This window comes from Dysidea avara, chromosome 7 (genome assembly GCF_963678975.1).
Source record: "Dysidea avara chromosome 7, odDysAvar1.4, whole genome shotgun sequence".
NCBI lineage: Eukaryota > Metazoa > Porifera > Demospongiae > Dictyoceratida > Dysideidae > Dysidea > Dysidea avara.
This window is the reverse complement of record NC_089278.1, coordinates 29743701-29765360: the sequence shown is the minus strand read 5'-3', so window position 1 is coordinate 29765360 and position 21660 is coordinate 29743701. Positions and strand designations below refer to the sequence as shown.

At 38.7% G+C, this 21660-nt stretch overlaps 2 long non-coding RNA genes across 4 annotated transcripts; one reads left to right on the top strand and one right to left on the bottom strand.

The window, feature by feature from the left end:
• Positions 1-291: 291 nt before the first annotated feature.
• On the bottom strand, positions 292-8933 carry LOC136260439 (uncharacterized). 3 transcript variants are annotated; one of them, XR_010703539.1, is made up of 8 exons: positions 7990-8933; positions 7862-7943; positions 7685-7815; positions 7237-7565; positions 7109-7191; positions 7019-7052; positions 6588-6970; positions 292-456 (listed from the first exon to the last, which is right to left on the bottom strand). It is a non-coding gene; the product is annotated as an uncharacterized lncRNA (long non-coding RNA). The 3 variants fall into 3 exon arrangements; XR_010703537.1 differs by having other exon boundaries at positions 294-456; positions 7109-7180; positions 7990-8932; XR_010703538.1 differs by having other exon boundaries at positions 294-456; positions 6608-6970; positions 7109-7180; positions 7990-8932.
• LOC136260440 (uncharacterized) lies at positions 8282-14155 on the top strand. The gene is made up of 3 exons (XR_010703540.1): positions 8282-8541; positions 13132-13270; positions 13889-14155. It is a non-coding gene; the product is annotated as an uncharacterized lncRNA (long non-coding RNA).
• Positions 14156-21660: the final 7505 nt, after the last annotated feature.

The following is a 21660-nucleotide window of genomic DNA, read 5'->3' as shown; positions in this document are numbered from 1 at the left end:
TTAAGGGTTATTCATATTTATGACCCTATGAATACTTTCTGTTTCATAGACTATGAATTTTATGCACCCTATGAATTATATATGAATCATCCCATGAAAACACCATGACTTTAATATGAATTAGTATCCCATGACTCCCATATGAATTGACCATGAAACTACTACCATACTATGGATGAATATGTCATGAACACTCTATGAAGTGTACTATGAAATTTACATGAACGTCTCATGAATTTTACATGAATTAATTAATGAAATTTACATGAATATATTAATGAAATTTATATGAATTTAACAATGAAATTTTCATGAATATCTCATGAACTTATCAATGAAATTTACATGAACATCCTATGAGATACCATAAAAGTGTTCCAGATCTGATATCATGAAATAATGTCTATGCCGGACAGAAAATGCTATGTTAATCACAAAGCAGCAACTCCAAAACACCTACAAATTGAAGTTCAATGTAATTACAACTTATCATGAATTACAACAGTTGAAAGACATTATACCCATGTCCCATACTATGATAATGGACCACAGATCTGCCATTATGTATTGCTATTATGCACGTATCTTTATTTGAAAGATCTGGGATCACAGAGTAGCTAACAGCATATAAATATCTAAGTTTATTTGTACACATACTAAACAGTTTCTAACTTACACACCTTATACGTAAACAAAATGATGTGTAAATTCAAGACTGAAAACATTAAACACAGACGTACTGGTCCCATTTGTTAATACATATCTAAGTGTGCATGGGCAAAAAAGCAAAAAATAAATAAAACAGCTGAACACTCATCCAGGAGTACCTATAGCACCCACAAAAATAATTATTTGAGGGGCAGGTACCTGTAACCAGAGTAATGAATACAGCTAAGATGTGCTTAGTCTAGCATTTATCCAAAATTAAGCAGAGAAGAAGAGTACTACAGTATTAGCAATAAGCATTAAAATCCAACTCTGCTCCCAAAACGCTACTCAACAATTCATGACAGCGAACATTAGCCAGTTCCTCTACTTTAAAGATTATCAAACAAAATTTCTTGAGGGCACACAGGTGACTAAGTGAACATGCGTAGCTGATTAAGTTAACATGTCAGGTGACTAAGTAAGTTCATAAACTATAGGTTAATTTTAAAAAGATGCTGCAGTGACCACTGCACCAATACATCAAATAGATTTGAATGTGTATCGCTACTTTTTGCTATTGGAACCATCAAACACAGAATGGAACAATTTGTATTGATTCACCAAACACTCGACACTACTCAGGACATCATGTGTAATTAAATTGGTCTTTGATTCAGGAGTCAGAAGTATGGCAATACTGATAACTGAACACGTTTACTTTTCCAATTCTCTCCCTTGGTCTCACCGATGTTGCTGCACTAGCAACATGTAATAAAGCAATGTAGCACTTTCAAAGTGTTCTATGTAGCTCATTCGATCAGGTCTGTCCCATTCCTTAGTGGTAACCCTTGAAAGTTTGTAGCCTAGTGCATCTTAATAATATTTAAATAGGGTGCTAACTTAGTATTAGTAGACAACATTGCCGCCCTAGCAGTTAAGTAGCTGAAAACACTGATATAATGTAGCTATGCATGTTCAGTACCATACCATTTACATTCAGAAATGGACAAACACCTACTATAACTTCATGTACAACTTACTAGAGAAGGCAGGTGAAGGTTGCGACATGAGTGAAATGCCTAGCATCGCCTCCTTCACTCCAATTTAAGCTTCACCTTTCGCAAGGCTCCCATCTTTATAAACTGTATTAGCATTTCTCTTCCTTGTTTGCTAGTAGAACACTAATTGATAAACAAGCGTGGCTTGTTCCACACGCTAGTTCTTGTAACAAAACATCGCGCAATAATTAGCATTTCAGGTTAGTCTTGAGACAAACAGCCAGCAATTCCAGACAAAACAAAACCAGCCCCGAGAGTCAAATAGATTCCTTACTATAAACTACACGTTGTAAACTACTTCAATTACTCAACTAAAACTACTAGTACTTTCACCTTAACTTTCACTGTTGCTATGACTGACTGGTTAGGGGGCATCTCCAAACTGATTTTGGTATGCTTAACGTCATAATGACGTTAAGGGGGGAGGGGGGTTCAGCCCATGACGTTATTAATTTTTATTAAAGTAGTTATAGTGTAAACAGCTATAGAACAGAGAAAGTGACGTGATTAAACAGCTATACTGTTTGTAGACTATGTTTTTGGTAAAGAATATAACGTTTTGTGCTTCTATTGCCAATGCATTGTTTTCATAGTGTGACGTTAAGGAGGGGGGAGGGGGTCTGAAGTTAGCGTCATTATGACGTTAAGCGTACCAAAATCAGTTTGGAGATGCCCCCTTACTAAGCAGTACCGCGTGGTGTGCATCAATTAGAGTTACTAACAATTCATGTAGTTTTTGTAGACTGTACTCCACACAAGTTATATTCGTGATTATTTCATAGGTTGTACAGAATTTCATGGCATGGCAAATCATCAATGTGATGTAAATTATCTACTTGTGAAGTTCACGTGCATTTCATAGAGTGCCACCAAGAAGTGATAAAATTGTTTTCATAGGGTTTCCATGGCCATGTAGAATGGAAAATATTTTCATAGGTGACAAAGCAATTCATGCACTTTTCATAAGGAATGCAAGATCACTGATGTTTCCCTTGAGTGTAGAAATCCATTTGTATTTCATGGAGTAGCTATTGTAATAAATTCATGGGAATTTCCCAACACTATGAATATACCGTGAACCCTTTTCAGGGTAAATTCATGTGTAATTCATAAAATTCATAGATTATTCATGGTGGTTTCATGGCTAAAAAAGTTACTAGTGTAATGGAGAAAATGAACGTTTTGGTCAGTGTTTATTCTAGGGCTGTTAGGGGGAGAACCCCCCCCCCCCCTCCCCCTAAAATCTCAGACTCATCCTGTAAAGTTGTGAGTGACTACTACACTATACTTTGGTTAAGCTTGTTTTTAAAACGGCACACCAAAAATACTCTCAGATTCAATCTCAGAGTGGTTAAATATGTAAAATCTTCCCAGGTTAAAAATTATAGACACAACTTTAAAACGCTCTCAGATTCAGTATCAGATCAACTGATTTTTAAAAATCTGCTAAGATACATATACAACTAACAAAATTTTATGCATATAGTGATGGCTATTCGATATCCGAGAGCCCAAGTCTACCCAGTTTCTTCTATTACTAGCATGCTTAACTCTCAAAAGTGTCCTTAAATTCTTCTACTTTGAAATCACATGCACAGCTTACACAAATATCCTTCAGATTTAATCCCAGAAAGCCTGATCATACAATCTGCTGGCTTCACCCAATCACAAAAATCAAAATAAACACTCGTGACACTGCCTTAAATGACTAACGAGTGTTTGCATGGCAACTATTTCAAGTGTTTTACCAGCCTTCAGAACAGAAAGTATGTTATAGAGAAAGGTTCGAGGTATAACATATCCAGCGTGTAAGGTGAAGGCTGAACAAGAAGATGATTTTCTCTCAATTTAGGGTATTTGGAAAGCGACAAAACTCGTTGAAAACATTCTTTGTGAGACTTTGCTACTACTTAGAATGATAGACTGGATGATTTTAACTCACCTTAATGTCTTGTACCTTTGAAGAATCAAAAATGTTTGTCAAACTATTTTTACAAATGGGTTTTTTTGTTGACTTACCAACATTGGAATCATGCGCAAAACGGAGAGTCATGTTTGCTCGCGTTACACAAGGGACATGCCCTAAATAGGCAGCCCGTCTATATGTATGCATGGGCAATGAAAAGATGGAAAGTGAAGGGAGAATAGCTAATCTTTACTTAGAAGTACTAAGAGGGGTTCAAATTAGTGTTGTTCCAGTATCAGCTAGTTATTACAGTTCTAGTTCCAGTTGCAGAACCATAATCTTTAAAATTACAGTTCTAGTTCTAGTCCTGAACCACTAACATTTAGAATTACAGTTCCAGTTCTGGAACCATAATCTTTAGAATTATGGTTCTAGTTCCAGTTCTGGAACCACAATTTTTAGAATTACAGTTCTAGTTCCAGTTCAGGAGCCATGACATTTACTTGATATTCTAGAACAACACTTATTTTAACTTAAGTATTACCAAAAGCCCATAATGAAATATGGAGACTCACTATTAAGTTATATAAGCTAATATGCTACAGGTTTACTTGTTTCATATATGTAGCTAATACTGTATAGTATGTAGCTAATACTGTATAGTAGTTATCAGCATTATTACACTATCAACTATAACCCTAACACTCTATAGAGTGGTACTAAAAGACTTGTAGCTACATGTAATTATCAAACACTGAACCAGACATAACATGTGACTGAGCCAGCATTTTGCATTCTGTTCTAATATTATAGCCAATCAGTTGTTTCAAGCAGTGTTTTAGCACACTGATGTATACATGGTTGTAATACATACATCTTTTATGAAGTTATATACTACATTAAGTGCCTTTGTCTGCAGATAAATTCTGGTCTTATAAGAACGTAAAAAATCTCATTGGCAAAAGCTGTATGGTTATAACCAATTCCAGTTCCAGTACTTGATAAAATTTCTTTATAGTTCTAGTTCTAGTTCCAGTCTTGAAGAAAGTAAAATTATAGTTCTAGTTCCAGTTCCAGTCTTAAGAAAAGCAAAATTATTGTTCCAGTTCCAGTTCTAGTTCTAGAACTGGAACTGGAATAAAAAGGGCAGAAACTGGAATTATTTTAGTTCCAGTACTGAGAACTGGAACAACACTAGTTCAAATGATACTTTTGGAGTCAGACTTAATTAACCTAAAAATCGAAATATTCTAATAGAACAGTCAACTATACTCTAATAGAACATCCATCATAAATGTTTTTTTCAAAAAGTTGCCAGTGTTTTTTTGACTTGTGTGCACTGCTATTTTACCATTGCTCCAAACATCCGGCCATATTCTAATCACCTTCTGATAACAACTTCTGTCAAATGGTTTAATATTATAGTGGATATTTTCAGTTGTTGCTACGAACTTGATGCTTGGGTTGACATGCTTAAGTAAAACAGTTAATTTCTTAACATGTATACAGTTAACAAGGCTGTAGTGTCTGAGAACTGTTTGTTTTTGCTTTATCGGTACCAAAGTTCCATGCTGCATTTATCTGAATCTAGCATCAATTGAAGTTAATAAAATTTATTTAATGTCATACAGGGTTTGCACTCCCAAACCCCTTGAAACTCAACTTTATAAGCTCAAATGATACCGCAGCATTTATGCTGTCAAGTTATAAGGGGGTTAGTTGTAGGCCTGAGCCTATTATGCTTTTGAAATTACCTATTATGCTTTTGAGCATTGCTCCAGAATTTCCCCTATTATGCTCCAATTATGCCCAGTTGTGTTCCATTATGCTCCAAATATGCTCATATAAAATTGTGTCTTGACTGCTCTATTAGAGTACCAAATGCATCTGTGAATGTTCTATTAGAATATTTCATTATGCGGTGACTGTTCTATTAGAGTATATCGATCTTTAACTAATCTTTTTTTCACAACGTAGCTGCAAATCTGATTTTTACCATGTTTGCACACTATCCCATTCTGCATCATGCAAAATAGGCTGAGTTTCAGCTTCTCTGATAACCAATACGCAAAAATTTTGCCTATTATGCTGGCATTATGCTTTTGGCTACCTATTATGCCCCAAATTATGCTGGCATAATCGGCGCAGGCCTAGTTAGTTGTGGCCAAAAACTAGTTGTATATGTAAGTGACTTTGGACTCTGGATGTAAAAAATTAATATGGTGATGGGGCAATATAGTAGTAAAAAGTCAGATTGAAATAGCAACAGAACATGTACAGTCTGTGGCTATATATACTGCAAAGTTGAAGTAATTTTTGTATGTATTTTAAATCTCTACAATGACCTTAAGATCCAATCCTGTGTATTGTCTTCAACAATCCACTATTATGTATTGCCTTGTAATCCAGTAGCATTTAACGTGCAGTTCTGTTTTTCTAAAATTGCTTACAACTTGTATCCACAATCTTTCAGTACAATAGAGTATTTGGTTAAAAATAGCTTCCAGATACAATTACAATCTGGTGATAGCTATATTCCATAAATTTCCAGAGGAAGCATCACCCCAGAGTCCCCTAGCTGGAAAATTCTACGTATGCATACTCAACACACTGCATGGTGAGTATACTTGCCCTCTCAAGTCCTCTCTTCATTGTCACTGTTTGGACATTATAGTTTGACCCATGAGACTGTAAAACACACTTGCTATACCTTAAGCCAAGCAGTACACTAAATTTAGCGGCCTGGTTTACTGAAATTGTTTTCGTAAATGTGTGTGTGTGTGTGTGTTTGTGTGTGTGTATGTGTTTGTGTGTGTGTTTGTGTGTTTGTATGTGTGTGTGTGTTTGTGAATAAGAATTCACTGACTGTGCCTTTTCCCTGTAATTAATAATGTTGTGTGTATAGTGTGCTGGTGCACATGCATGTATGTAATAGTGTTTGTGAATATATGTATGCATGCACAGGAATAACGCACCTTGATTGCGGACAACGTACCAAGGGGATTAGACACCGCGTAGTGGGAGCAGACGGTTGAGATGCGGTTATCCGCGTAGGCGTACGCGGACTACTGTTAGTACCCCGTTTGGGACCACTTGTACGCGTCTCACCCGCGAAGAAATCCGTACGGTGCCATCAATAAACCGCCTAGTTCTCCGTCAGCACCTATCCGGCGTCCGCCAATGAGCCTAAAGGGTCACGCAGGATCCTACGCGCGGGCCGCTGTGTCCGATAATGAATTCAGTTTTTGTCACGTGAGAGCATAATTTAAAATGCATAAAATTCCACAATAAAAATAAAAATGTCTTGTTCATTCTTTTACACAACATTCTTAGCTCCATGCATTCCAACATTCCAGTTCTGTCAATAACAAAAGTAAGATGATGCAGCTACACACTACACATGTACCTTGAATAACTGTTCAAAGCAAAGCAAGTTCTACCTGAAGAAAAACATATATTACAGTGTATCACAAACTGCACATTACTATACACTAACCTAGCACATGCCAAAGTACCAGATGTGAACACTACTTGTGTGAATAGTTCTTTGTTGCAAACACGACAACACCTGGAAAAAGCCTATACATAATGGAAAGGAAATAGTTACGCACTATCAGCACGTACCATAGTCACGTGTTCATCAGCTACCATTGTTTACAAGTTGACTTTGACGTTAGCAGAAAGTGGAATATCCATTAGAAGTTTCTGGGTAAGGTAAAGAGTTTGTTTTGTGGTTGATGTCTGCCATCACGTGCCAGAGGGGTCATCATAGGGGTCATCATACTGCTACGATCAGCTTGCAACAATCTGGCTTCCAAAGACTGGCTTAATGCCATAGGATTCTGTTAACAGTCTCTGGTGTTTCAGTTATTGAGTACTTGACAGCTTATTGCAAGTAGTGGCAAGGAAATTCCATTGAGATGCTAATGCTGTAAAATATCTTGTAGGAAATCCTAAAAGATAAAGGCAAAATCATTTGATAGCACTGAACTACTGTTGGAAAGCTGGCTAGACAACTGGTACACAGAGAAACACATTAAATTATATCAAGCTATACTAAAACAAGTCTTACCATGAATTTGAATAGTAACTAAAATCCTTACGACAGCCAAACAGCCCATGGCACGATTGCATCCCAGCAACATAGCAGATATTGGGTTGAAATCATCCACTAAGGGCACGGTCCAATAAACTGCGACTACACTACAAAACAGCCATGGCTTACCAACCAAAACACAACTATACTTACCAAAGAGTACATACCATCACACAGCTTAGTGTTCTAACAGAAGAAAGCAGACTAGGACGGTAGTTCTCTCTACCCGGAATGTCTGTTATAATACATAAAACAGTTATTAAAAACAATACGTATTTCACCGTATCGATTGGCGAAAACAATCTGAGGTGTTTGACACGATGGTATCCTTCACATCTAGATCTGCTCAGTCAAGCGCCATTACGTCTCAGCTGCCAAGCACCCGAAAACCCCCCAAATTCCATGAAAGTATCGTCGCAATCATTGGTATTGAGTAGCGCCAATGTTGCGCCATGTTTAACCCTAGTTTTATTCAACAATCCGGCTGCGTTAGACTGCTTAGCGTCAGTATCCAATCACTTCCGTCAAAAAGAAACCGCACGTGATTTTGATGATCAAATATGGTTTGTTGTGCGCACGCCTCCACCAGTTAAAAGGTGCGCATCTGTTAAAATAATTCCAGAACAATCTTTAGACCTCGTGTGGTACCTATCATTCTGCTACTGTATTGTGTTCAAGTATTGGACGATAAACGGAAGAAACAACCGTCTCTTCGTTACCGACGTACTGAGCTAGCGGCTAACATGTAGCTATCCTCAGAGTGACTGACACATCCGACGAGATATCCTGTTAGATAGTATACTCTCCGTACCCTCACTAGAATAAAAAAAATGGTGAGCCGACCTGTATTTAAGTCTTTGGTGAACTCAAGAGGTGTAAACCTAACCCACATCGTAATTCCATATATGTATCTGTAAAGCAATGAAGAAAATAGGCCACTTCAAAGACGTTCTATGTTTGATAATCGCTGTCAATATACAAATTAACTTTGTACTCATGGTTTTTAGCTTTCAAGATATCTCATTTTATGTTATTACAATGCTCACAGTTTTATAAACTGCAAGCTTTAGCTCTGTACTCATGATTTTCAGCCATCAAGATGTCCCATCTTTTGTTGGCAAGTCCTGTCAAGATGTCCCATCTTTAGGCAGGAAAAATCAGTGAGCACGTAGCTGTTTATCAATATCAGTGTTATTACGGTGTTTTCAGTTTCAAAGCCGTACAAGCTTTGGCTGTGTACTCATAATTTTCAGCCATCAAGATGTCCCATCTTTTGTTGGCAAGTCTTGTCAAGATGTCCCATCTTTAGGCAGGAAAAATCAGTGGGTACGTAGCTGTTTATCAATATCAATGTTATTACAATGTTCGCAGTTGCAAAACGGTACAAGCTATAGCTCTGTACTCATGATTTTCAGCCATTGAGATGTCCCATCTTTTGTTGGCAAGTCCTGTCAAGATGTCCCATCTTTAGTCAGGAAAAATCAGTGGGTACATAGCTGTTTATCAATATCAGTGTTATTACGGTGTTCGCAGTTTCAAAGCCGTACAAGCTTTAGCGCTGTACTCATGATTTTCAGCCATCAAGATGTCCCATCTTTTTGTTGGCAAGTCCTGTCAAGATGTCCCATCTTTAGGCAGGAAAAATCAGTGGGTACGTAACTGTTTATCAATGTCAATGCATTACAATGTTCACAGTTTCAAAGCCATACAAGCTATAGCTCTGTACTCATGACTTTCAGCCATCAAGATGTTCCGTCTTTTGTTGGCAAGTCCTGTCAAGATGTCCCATTTTTAGGCAGGAAAAATCAGTGGGTACGTAGCTGTTTATCAATATCAGTGTTATTACGATGTTCGCAGTTGCAAAACGGTACAAGCTATAGCTCTGTACTCATGATTTTCAGCCATCAAGATGTCCCATCTTTTGTTGGCAAGTCCTGTCAAGATGTCCCATCTTTAGGCAGGAAAAATCAGTGAGCACGTAGCTGTTTATCAATATCAGTGTTATTACGGTGTTTTCAGTGTCAAAGCCGTACAAGCTTTGGCTGTGTACTCATGATTTTCAGCCATCAAGATGTCCCATCTTTTGTTGGCAAGTCTTGTCAAGATGTCCCATCTTTAGGCAGGAAAAATCAGTGGGTACGTAGCTGTTTATCAATATCAATGTTATTACAATGTTCGCAGTTGCAAAACGGTACAAGCTATAGCTCTGTACTCATGATTTTCAGCCATCAAGATGTCCCATCTTTTGTTGGCAAGTCCTGTCAAGATGTCCCATCTTTAGTCAGGAAAAATCAGTGGGTACATAGCTGTTTATCAATATCAGTGTTATTACGGTGTTCGCAGTTTCAAAGCCGTACAAGCTTTAGCTCTGTACTCATGATTTTCAGCCATCAAGATGTCCCATCTTTTGTTGGCAAGTCCTGTCAAGATGTCCCATCTTTAGGCAGGAAAAATCAGTGAGCACGTAGCTGTTTATCAATATCAGTGTTATTACGGTGTTTTCAGTGTCAAAGCCGTACAAGCTTTGGCTGTGTACTCATGATTTTCAGCCATCAAGATGTCCCATCTTTTGTTGGCAAGTCTTGTCAAGATGTCCCATCTTTAGGCAGGAAAAATCAGTGGGTACGTAGCTGTTTATCAATATCAATGTTATTACAATGTTCGCAGTTGCAAAACGGTACAAGCTATAGCTCTGTACTCATGATTTTCAGCCATCAAGATGTCCCATCTTTTGTTGGCAAGTCCTGTCAAGATGTCCCATCTTTAGTCAGGAAAAATCAGTGGGTACATAGCTGTTTATCAATATCAGTGTTATTACGGTGTTCGCAGTTTCAAAGCCGTACAAGCTTTAGCTCTGTACTCATGATTTTCAGCCATCAAGATGTCCCATCTTTTGTTGGCAAGTCCTGTCAAGATGTCCCATCTTTAGGCAGGAAAAATCAGTGAGCACGTAGCTGTTTATCAATATCAGTGTTATTACGGTGTTTTCAGTTTCAAAGCCGTAAAAGCTTTGGCTGTGTACTCATGATTTTCAGCCATCAAGATGTCCCATCTTTTGTTGGCAAGTCTTGTCAAGATGTCCCATCTTTAGGCAGGAAAAATCAGTGGGTACGTAGCTGTTTATCAATATCAATGTTATTACAATGTTCGCAGTTACAAAACGGTACAAGCTATAGCTCTGTACTCATGATTTTCAGCCATCGAGATGTCCCATCTTTTGTTGGCAAGTCCTATCAAGATGTCCCATCTTTTGTTGGCAAGTCCTATCAAGATGTCCCATCTTTAGTCAGGAAAAATCAGTGGGTACATAGCTGTTTATCAATATCAGTGTTATTACGGTGTTCGCAGTTTCAAAGCCGTACAAGCTTTAGCTCTGTACTCATGATTTTCAGCCATCAAGATGTCCCATCTTTTGTTGGCAAGTCCTGTCAAGATGTCCCATCTTTAGTCAGGAAAAATCAGTGGGTACATAGCTGTTTATCAATATCAGTGTTATTACGGTGTTCGCAGTTTCAAAGCCGTACAAGCTTTAGCTCTGTACTCATGATTTTCAGCCATCAAGATGTCCCATCTTTTGTTGGCAAGTCCTGTCAAGATGTCCCATCTTTAGGCAGGAAAAATCAGTGAGCACGTAGCTGTTTATCAATATCAGTGTTATTACGGTGTTTTCAGTTTCAAAGCCGTAAAAGCTTTGGCTGTGTACTCATGATTTTCAGCCATCAAGATGTCCCATCTTTTGTTGGCAAGTCTTGTCAAGATGTCCCATCTTTAGGCAGGAAAAATCAGTGGGTACGTAGCTGTTTATCAATATCAATGTTATTACAATGTTCGCAGTTACAAAACGGTACAAGCTATAGCTCTGTACTCATGATTTTCAGCCATCGAGATGTCCCATCTTTTGTTGGCAAGTCCTATCAAGATGTCCCATCTTTAGTCAGGAAAAATCAGTGGGTACATAGCTGTTTATCAATATCAGTGTTATTACGGTGTTCGCAGTTTCAAAGCCGTACAAGCTTTAGCTCTGTACTCATGATTTTCAGCCATCAAGATGTCCCATCTTTTGTTGGCAAGTCCTGTCAAGATGTCCCATCTTTAGGCAGGAAAAATTAGTGGGTACGTAACTGTTTATCAATATCAATGTTATTACGATGTTCGCAGTTGCAAAACAGTACAAGCTTTAGCTCTGTACTCATGATTTTCAGCCATCAAGATGTCCCATCTTTTGTTGGCAAGTCCTGTCAAGATGTCCCATCTTTAGACAGGAAAAATAAGTGGGTACGTAGCTGTTTATCAATATCAGTGTTATTACGGTGTTCGCAGTTTCAAAGCCGTACAAGCTTTAGCTCTGTACTCATGATTTTCAGCCATCAAGATGTCCCATCTTTTTGTTGGCAAGTCCTGTCAAGATGTCCCATCTTTAGGCAGGAAAAATCAGTGGGTACGTAGCTGTTTATCAATGTCAATGCATTACGATGTTCACAGTTTCAAAGCCGTACAAGCTATAGCTCTGTACTCATGATTTTCAGCCATCAAGATGTTCCATCTTTTGTTGGCAAGTCCTGTCAAGATGTCCCATTTTTAGGCAGGAAAAATCAGTGGGTACATAGCTGTTTATCAATATCAGTGTTATTACGATGTTCGCAGTTGCAAAACGGTACAAGCTATAGCTCTGTACTCATGATTTTCAGCCATCAAGATGTCCCATCTTTTGTTGGCAAGTCCTGTCAAGATGTCCCATCTTTAGTCAGGAAAAATCAGTGGGTACATAGCTGTTTATCAATATCAGTGTTATTACGGTGTTCGCAGTTTCAAAGCCGTACAAGCTTTAGCTCTGTACTCATGATTTTCAGCCATCAAGATGTCCCATCTTTTGTTGGCAAGTCCTGTCAAGATGTCCCATCTTTAGGCAGGAAAAATTAGTGGGTACGTAACTGTTTATCAATATCAGTGTTATTACGGTGTTTTCAGTTTCAAAGCCGTACAAGCTTTGGCTGTGTACTCATGATTTTCAGCCATCAAGATGTCCCATCTTTTGTTGGCAAGTCTTGTCAAGATGTCCCATCTTTAGGCAGGAAAAATCAGTGGGTACGTAACTGCTTATCAATATCAATGTTATTACGATGTTCGCAGTTGCAAAACGGTACAAGCTTTAGCTCTGTACTCATGATTTTCAGCCATCAAGATGTCCCATCTTTTGTTGGAATGTCCTGTCAAGATGTCCCATCTTTAGACAGGAAAAATCAGTGGGTACGCAGCTCACTGTTTGCAGCTTTGAAAACATGAAAGTTTTCAGAAATCTCAGCTATCAAGATTTCTCATAACTATTTTGTTGGTGTTTCCTGCCATATTCCTGGTGTGTGGGTGTGCGTCTGTGTGTGTGTAAGTACTTAGTTGATTTACCAAACTGGATTAACATGAGATAGGGTGATTGATCTTTACTACCCTAAACCGGAGGAGCTCATGGTTCGCCATGTGTCATAGCTCTACGACATTGCCTGCAGAACCAAACGGGGCACTGAAAATATCATCGTCCATATGGAGTCCTTTGACACTTTTAAGTGGGTATGCATAATGTTCGTAGCATTTGTTTATTAGTTACGAAAGCCAAACAAGTGTTGAGTAGGGTTCTGGTAACCATAATCTATGGTTCCCAGAGTCCTTTTAAAATAATTAAATTCAATAATTTTTAGCATCACAGTTGAATGGTTTGAACAATTTTGGAGACCATAAGATGTTTGATGTAGCATGACCAGCCTCCTCTGCAAGATGTTAGTTATATGTCCACTGATATTGATAATGAACAATTTCCTCTTTACTGTGCATTAATCAGATCAAATGCTTATAAGTATTCTTTAATGTTGTGACTGTGTAGCAAGATTTAAACTGCCCACTTGTCTGGCATGTGGAACTCCAAGCTTGTATTAGTGGCATAGTTAAAACTGTGAAATGGAGCTGAATTGTGGGATGGTATGCAGGGGTGGTGGGACAAGCCCACAGTAACTATATAATATGCTAACTATTATTCATATGTACTACCTGCTGAAAGTAAAGCAATTGTGTAACAATGATTGTATTGTAAAGCCGTGTCCGCCACATCATTCCTTCCAGCATGTGATTTGTCCATTATGTGTTTGTCAGGTTCGATAATTAATGAATTGTACATATACAACACTTATACAGATACAGCAGTGGTGCTTTGTGATATGCCGAGGATTTTGCTGAGTTGGACACATACGAGGATTTTGCTGAGTTGGACACATATGAGGATTTTTCCGAGTTGGACACATACGAGGATTTTGCTGAGTTGGACACATACGGCTATTGAAACTACTACATATTGAGTTGTTTGTTTCTGTTTGCAGGCTAAATGAACTGTCACAGTGAAATTATCATCGTAATAATTGTATATGTCACCTGTCTATGCACATACTGGTAGTGGTAAAGGTATGCAACTGGGCTAACAACTTTGCCATGTGATTGAAGCTAGCCTATAACCATGAGCTGCTGTCAAGTTGGACAGTACATACCATAAACACGAATGAAAGAAGTATAATAATTTATAATTGATTAATGCATGACAAACAATGTTCTGAGTGTCTTATTGAAGAAGGGGGATGTAGTATACTGTTACGAAGTTAGTTTAGTTACTTGGTCCATAAAGCCACACTTCCCATGATGTCATAGCTCGAATTCAAGTATTTGTTAATATGACAGCTTTTATGGTGAGTTCTACCAAACTTCAATGCACTATTCATGTCCCACTCCAGGTAGGGTGGGAAATACAGCAGATTTGACAAGGTCTAGTGTCAAATTTCCACTATATTCCCACCTCAAAAGGGGGTTTCTGAGGGGAATTAATTTATCAAAATGATTTTTGACCGCCACCATCAAAAGCCCCAGGATGTAGATGGTCAAATCCCCAGTAGGTGTATCGGGATTCTGGGGGTGGGGCTAGCTTAAAAAGTTGATGTAGGTATATTGTGCCATAATATGCCACAGAACTGCAGGTCTGACACTCTTGCAGCTAATGGTAACCGCACCCGCGGTACTTCCCACTAAACACGAGTGCTGGGGTATAATCTGTGGCGAGGAGGGGTCTCATGCTAGCTGATGCATCATGTGCAAAGTGTTTCCAGCACCGAGACACAGTGGTCGCCTGCTTTCAAGTGCCCAGGCGCCAGTTTCACCATTAATGCACTTGTCAATTTCATGCCCCATCCCCCCACCCCTGGGGGTGGTGGGGGAATACAGGGGATTTGACAAATCGTGGTGTCAAATTCCCCACTACTGGGGCAAAATCGGCCGTCAAATCCCCACTATGTCCCCACCCCCCAGTAGGGGATTTGACAACACCTCAAGGATAAACGCATATTTCATGCATGCGACTAAAAATTAACTTGGTATACACCTGTACATAGGCGGATCTGAGGGGGGGCCAAGGGGTGCTGTGCCCCCCCTGGCCCTTCTCTGGCCCCCCTTGGACCTACAGTACCATATGTATACCAGAAACTAGAATCATGCATTCACACTGCATTTAGAAGTATAGAAAGCCAATTGGCAAATAGAAGACAACGCTTATAAATGTGCCTAACATTTATAGTTAAACTGTACACTGTAAAGAAAGTGAGGCAAATAAATTTGAATTTTGTGCAAGGATCGAGATACTCTAATAGAGCAGTCACTACTCTAATAGAATAGTCGCAATTCTGATGTCATCAATTTACAAATTTTACAAATCGTAACAATGCTAGCTACTCCTTATTTTGATTTGGTATACACTTTACCATCAAACAGGTTATCTCAGATAGGCTAACCAATCTTTGTACGCATTGCAAATCATACACTTTTTAAGCTAAGCATTATCAAAAATGCTCTGAAATTCAAACCTGGGAGGTCTGATTTTTAAAATTTTCTCCAACTACAGTTTTACAAACTGTATGTCCATTGTTCATCCAGCTATATGCTGAATAAGGTTATGCAAATGAATATAACGTCATTAACTTGTGTTCTAGAATTTCCCCATAGCTCATAGTAGAATAAACACTGTTGTGCACTAAAACTTCTTGCCCCCCCTTGACAGTGTCTCCTAGATCCGCCTATGCACCTGTAGCTAGTAAAATTATAGTGAGTACGATTTAATTGTTTAGAAATGCAACTACCGAAAATCGGTCAGTGAATTGGAGAACTGTCAATTGCCCTAGGGGTGGGGACAAGAAGCAATGTCAAATCCCCACTTGGGGTGTGGGGACGCCCGGGGGTGGGGGGGTGGGGCTTGAAATTGACAAGTGCATAATACCTAAACTCCGGCATCGATACTCCCGATTTTTCTTATCAGTCATTCATTGGCCTCTATGTGTCCAGGCTCGTGATAAGCACCTCGTACAGGTTTTGCCTCCAATGTTCACCTTCCAGTACCTGACTGGTAAAGTGGACAGTAGTGAGTGCAGGCCTCAAGCTATAACGCGCATGGGCTATAATTCTGAATCTATGGTTTTAGCCCTATAGATACATCATTGTGGGAGCCTGTTGCTACTATATAATTATCTACCCGTTAGTTCCGTCTTGTCCGCGTTGTAGAATAAGTTGCTTTGCGGGTATAGGCGTTGTATCCGCGTAGTGGAGGAAGCCATTAGGCGGGCACCGCACGGGTTTACACCCGTATACAGTCCGCCAAGTGAAATGATCCGCGGACAGCGTCCATTCCGTATACAGTGCTAGTATCTCCTGTGATGTGTGTGTGGGTGGAGGGGGTCAGTCCTTAAAGGCGACTGTATATGTTAGCTGGTGCCTCTGCGTGGTGACCTCGAGCTCTGGGCAGTATTGGTCTTTACAAGCACTGCATGGCTAAAGCCAATTAGACTCTAAGGATCTGGTTTCTTGTGGTCACTTGAATCCTTGGAATTGTACCCTATACAAAAATTATTTTACAATAAAAAATTATGGTAATTGTAAACTTGCAATGAACACACAGTATGTACATATAGCCGTATTCTGGCCTGGATGAGGTGCACACTGTCTTTTTCACTGTTATGCTCTGCGACAGTGTACATCTGTGGTAGCAGGTCCATCTCACTTTGATCATTGATGTCTCTCCAGAGATGGGCCGCTTTGATGAGCACAGGGACTACTGAGTCCAACCTGTTTTATCCTCTAACAGTTGTCCAGCACATGGCAACTTGTGCTGGGGTCGTGGCAAGGGCAGACCATCTAGCCCGGGAAAAATAATACTGTATGTATGTATGTAGCTCAGATTGGTGTTACCAGTTTATGTTGAATAACTAGCTATTACTAATGCACCAATCAAATTTTTGCCTCATAATCATTTACCCCATGCAGTAGCATAATGAAAAAAATTTAGGCCCCACATATGGAGATTTAGGCAATGCTTGTAGCAAAGAATTGAGATATTCTAATGGAGAAAGAAAAGGATTAGACCTACAATTTTGCCCCAGGGTAGGGAATTGGATTTATAATTTGATTAAATTCCCCTCCTTGCCCTCACAGGGGTAGGTGGAGCAACATTTTGATAGGCACATAATTAGCATAACACTGAATAGGGTCTTTCTAGTATTTTCTTCATGCCATTTTTCATGCAGGAGCATGGAGAATACTGTGCATGCATGTGTACTGAAACCTCTCATTTTAGTTCTTCAACTCAAACATCATATTTATCATCATGCATCAACACTGAAATGCTATGGCACCTAGCTGTGAGAAAGCTAAAGCTTGTTTATCTTTCCATCATTTCAAAACTGTACCAAATTCAGACCATCAGTGACTCAATCTTCTGGCAACATGTACTTCAGGCATAAAGTGCCATAGGAGTCACAACAGCTAGGATCCTGAATTCCATTTGTAACTTTAAAACTTCCTCCTTGCGTATGCTTAAAACGTTTTATGTATGTACTGTAAGTGTTACTGTACAAATTTTCAAGGTATGTACTTTTTTTGCGGAAAGACATTGCAAAGTTTTTTAGGATCACTTGTTTTTCACTGAGGTTACCTATTAGATAGCACAGAGCAACCCTGTTAGTCATTAATTTTCAGGGATGAAAGTTTTGCAGAAAGCCAAGCAACCACAAAATTACATCCCTTGAAAAATGGTAGGCACATGCGTATCAGAAATTGGAATCAAACATGTACAGTGGAACTTCAATTATCCAAACTCCTTGGGACCAGCAGTGGTCCATAAGTCTGAAAAGTCTGTATCTCTGAAGCTGCATATAAATAACCTTAAAATAGCATGAAGAAACTTTAAAAATAATATCAGTATTTCACCTTCCCTCATAGAACAGTCACTACTCTAATAGAACAGTCACTTCCGTAGTTTGGTTAACCGAGAATCCGGATAAGTGGGGTCCGGAAAATTGAGGTTCCACTGTATTTACTTGGTCATTACCTTGCATAACACCATGTCATGGACCCCATATAAAATGCATTAGGCCACTCCAATTGGTAATTATGTTTCTGGTCCTTTGAAAATCAGTTTTAGGTGCGGGCGGGCGGAATTCAGCAACAAAGCAACAATGAAGTGACTGCTCAATTAGAGTATTTTTTGTGATTTACTGAATGTTCTATTAGGTAAATCGATCTGTACTATACACTCCGCCCATTTCTTGCAGGTTTTCACTGATAAAATACTTAGATAGTTAGATTTAGCATACTTGTTGCAGCCCAATATTTGTTTCTGAAATCCAGGTTATTCAAAAAGCTGATGCGGGCATTTTTCCCATGTATTTCTGAAATTTCACATTCTCCAAAAAAGGATGCGGGCGGTGGACCAGAAACATAATTACCAATTGGAGTGGCCTTACTGATAAAGCACACCCAGCTAGGATACTAAATTTCTTGAAGCGTATGTAATTTATCAAATTGTTCTCTGAAGGTCAACGATTTAGCATAATAAAATTGTTTGATTCAGTGTTGGGCGTAACGCGTTACGTAATATTATTACTTAATGCAGTAACGAAGTAATATAATGCATTACATTTCCAACGCTAGTAATATCTATAGGGTTGGCAATGAAAAAAATCAAACTTTGTAGTTTCTCCTCCAACTCTGGGTGATCAATCCTACCCAAGTCTACATCAAAACCGTAGTAAATCGGTGATTCCCCATGCTAATACGGTGATTCCCCATGCTGTTTCTGTAGCGCGAATTTGAATTTTTCGCGATTTTTCAATAAAAATGGGCAGCAGTATCAGCCAGGGGCGGATCTAGGATTTATAAAAGGGGTGGGGGGGGCTAACTCAAGGTACTAATCTCTTGGGTAGAGGTGTGTAAAGCACACTTCCCAGCATGCAAAGCATACTGGAAGTAGGGGGGGTCTGGGGGCATGCCCCCCCAGGAAATTTTTGAAAAATAGATGATAAAATACTGCAATTTGGAAACATTTCCACATAAAATTCATAATATTTTCTGCCTGTAGATATTTTATATACTGCCTTTAGATTATAGGTATGGCTCTCTAAAGCATTTTGCTAATCGAAAAGTTTGGGTAGGTATACAGACAACTAAGTACATGATACACCCCTCTCACAATTGCACAACACTGAATAGGTGCATGTTAGAATAATAATGTTGAACGTGGAAAATTTTGAAATTTGAACAATACAAGATTGATTCTGAGAGCATTTTCAATGGAAATTGTGTACCTGAATTAAGTATTGCCATAATATATATTAACTACACAAGCAGATGAATGAAGCCCTTTAAACAAACCAATGCACTTCATTGTATATAGGTGCAGGCAGATTTGGAAAAATTCCATAACAGAACCAACTACATGTTTCCAGTGAATGTTCTATTAGAGTAGTTAGCTGACTGCTCTATTAGAGTATCTCGATCTTGTACACCTCCAATGCTGATCTGGGTCCTTGTTGCATAAACTTTAGCATAAATCCACTGATAATACCTTGGAAAGATGTTTATAAGGTGGTTTAATGAGTATTTGTATTATTAGTGATCATATAATTATGCTAAGACAAAATTTCATTTTAATACTCAGCATATAGATCAAGTAAAGCCTAAATATGAAGGGGGGGGGCTTCAGCCCCCAAAGCCCCCCCCCCTCCCCTGGATCCGCCCCCGTCAGCGATCCTGTTTAGAGCGTTTCAATGTTTCCATGAGTGGTACATTACATGGTTGTTATTATACTATCAAAAACGGATGCGTATTCCTGGTGAAACAGATACTGCGAGTTTCTAAATCATAGTGTGAGCGAGGGCATCACTTTGCGTTGGCACGTAAACACTGTAAATCTCTACTTAACAAGGTCCAAAAAGGTGCCTGGGAGTTAGTAAACTAACCTTTGGACTTCGTTAAGTGAGTGCAAAATGCACTGTGCAGTGGAATCTGTCTTAGTAGCCACTTGTAGCTATAGAAGGCCACTTTAGTATACATATAAAGTCCAAATAATATAGTAAGGCTATATCTATGCCATTTAAATGAGGACTCACAACCATCTTTAATGCAACAATCCAGTTTCTATCTAATTGATTTACTCCTCATAAGTTTGGATTTTAATCATGCAGGTAGATCAACTATAGAGAGAGAAACCATCATTATAATGATGAACAAATTAAATGTACGTAAATTAAATTGCATGTGAGGCCTCGGACAACATGCGACCACAAAGTGAATCACCACAACAGAATCACACTGTGGGAATGGCAAGGCAAAAAAAAAGAAAAAAAGTAGCTATTACAATACAAAAATGAAGAATAAAAGAGCCTATCATTAGTTTGTGTACCACTCCTTACAGTTTCTTGCCAGAAATATCCTCTGAGAAGCAGAAATACTGGCAAAGGCAGCATCATCCAACCAATTCTTGACAGCAGACTTTGGAGAATCAATATCGGGGTGAAAAAACTTTAAAAGATTGAGTAAATTCTTGATAGAGGAAACTTTATAGTGGCCATGTTATTTCAATAGTGTCATAATGTTATTATTATACAGCAACTTCTGCTATTTATCATTGAAACATAACAATCGAACAGGGGATCTGATTCTGCATGATGTTATACATATTTGAACTTTAAGAAAGTGTTTGACCATGTTAACCCCTATTGCATAAAATAAAATCTTATATGGGATTGCTGGAACATAGCTATGTTCAAATGGTTTGTAGCATATTTGTTTACTACCATAAATATGTCTGCATTAACAACACCTATACTATGGGCTCCTCCCTGTTTTATCAGGTGTTCCACAGGAGAGTATATTGGGCCCATTATTCCTTGTTCTTTTTGTTAATGTATAGTGATCTACCAAAGTACCTTCGGTTTTGTCTATACCAATGATGTACACTGGGGGACTTAAAATTTGTGCAGACAGTGCAGTGGTATCCAATTCTGTGCAGCGATGTGGAAAAAATGCAAACTAGAGACTAGTGCAAACTGAAACCACGTCTGTGAGTAAGTGAGCAACTTCAGCAATTGTGTTTCTTATACATGCTGTTGAATGCCATGCAATGCTGATTTGTGACAAGCACACCAGTAAGTTAGAAGTTTCTTTTCACATTCTTGCTGTAGCAAAATCCATACTCCACCTCTAGCTCCAGTATTGACACTTTAACCATCTGTTGCAATAAAACATGTTTTTTCTTTGCATCTTCTTCCCACCAATACCCTAAATTACTGAATGCATTCTTTACTGCTCCTACAACACTCCTGGCACCTTGTTCTGCAGGTTTTTCGGTTGACACAAATGCTGTGACTAAATCATCTTTAGTAATCTAAATCCACCCCAAAAACACCTTCGCTGTAAAAAAGGCGCGCCCAAGAAACTACAAGTACCTGGAACCCAATGTAAAAAAAACAAAAAGAAAACAGCTCAGCTGAAGTGAAAAGTAACTGGTAAATTAAAGACCTGATATCTGAAGCGGCCAAGAATACAATTACTAAAGTTTAATCCATGCAAGAACACCTTGGCTATAAAACAGGTGTGTACAT